Here is a 1470-nt window from a genome sequence, read left to right on the forward strand (position 1 = left end):
TCTTCTTCTTCTTCTTCTTCTTCTTCTTCTTCTTCTTCTTCTTCTTCTTCTTCTTCTTCTTCTTCTTCTTCTTCTTCTTTTGGTTTTTCAAGATAGGGTTTCTCTGTAGCGACCCTGAGTCCAGAAATCACTGGGTTTATATACAGTATAGTTAGGAATCCCTTGAATGTTCACAGAAAAGCAGAGTAGAGGGCTGTAATCATTTGGTAGAATGGTATTGAAGCAGGAGTGGGGTGTTAATGGGTGTCTGATCAGGGACTAATTTTATGGCCAGTTGTAACTGTCTGTAACCTGACCTCTGATCTCCCTTGAGCTTGTTATTTCTCTAAGGTCTCAAGGACAGGCACCTGGAGAATTCTGCTGCTTATCAGGAGGAGGGTTGGTTTTTAGTAACTCAGAATATCTGAAAACTGTAAAAAGAAAGAGAGAGAGAGAGAGAGAGAGAGAGAACGAATATTTGGAGGGAAAGGGTAGGATCCTGTCCCCAAACCTGGGAATGTAAACCTGACTCAACCCTGCTAACAAAATGTGGGAGCAAAAATGGGAGAGTTGCCTTCAAGACAGACTGGTTGCGGTGGCTCTCTCCTTACAGTTCAACAATGGCCGTCTCCCAACAGAAAGTCCCAAGAGTCCAGTAGTAGTGCAGTCATGAGGCTGGACATCTCATCCAGTCTGGGTCCTCAGTGCATGCCATCAAAATCTAGAGAAGAGAAATCTCTCTCTCTCTCTCTCTCTCTCTCTCTCTCTCTCTCTCTGTCTCTCTCTCTCTCTCCCTCTCTCCCTCTCTCTCTCTACCTCTTGTCCTTTATATAGGCTGCCATAGCCCAGATTTAGGGCTTTCCTACCTCAAATGATCCAATTAACTAAAACCCTTGCAAGAGTACCCAACAATTTTGGGGTTTTAGTTAATTCCAGATGTAGTCAAGTTGATAATCAAGAATAGACCCTGCAGCTAGGCAGTTCAACAACGGTTGTCTGCGTACTTAGGAGGTTGAGAACCTAGTATTTGCTTTCGGATCCCAGGAAAGGGGACTGAGGTGCATAATTTACATACCAAAATAGGCATGGCCTCCAGGTTCTTCCAGCATCCCTCAGTCCCTACCTGGCATACCCTGCCCCAACCTTGAATTTTCTACAACAGTGTTTGGGCTGCTCTTTTCCCAGTGGCTCTTCTCTATAATCCAGACATTTTGCTCTCTCTTCTGCTCCTCTTCCTCCTTCTCTTCTCTCTCCATGCATGCCCTTTCTCTTTTTCTCCCTTTCTCCCCTCCCCTCTTCCCCATGGTGACTCCCCTGGCCTCAATCCTTGGGGTCAGTGAACTTGCCCAAGAGCAGCCTCCAAAGAAGCCTGCCTTTAATATAATCTGGCATGAACTGGCTCATGTCACCTGAGGCAGCAGAAAAATAACCTTTCACCTGGTAACTGCTCAGTCCATGAGGCTGGATGTGCCAGAAGTTCTAGTTGGCACT

The sequence above is a fragment of the Mus caroli genome, chromosome 2, assembly GCF_900094665.2.
Source record: "Mus caroli chromosome 2, CAROLI_EIJ_v1.1, whole genome shotgun sequence".
In the NCBI taxonomy this organism is placed as follows: Eukaryota; Metazoa; Chordata; class Mammalia; order Rodentia; family Muridae; genus Mus; species Mus caroli.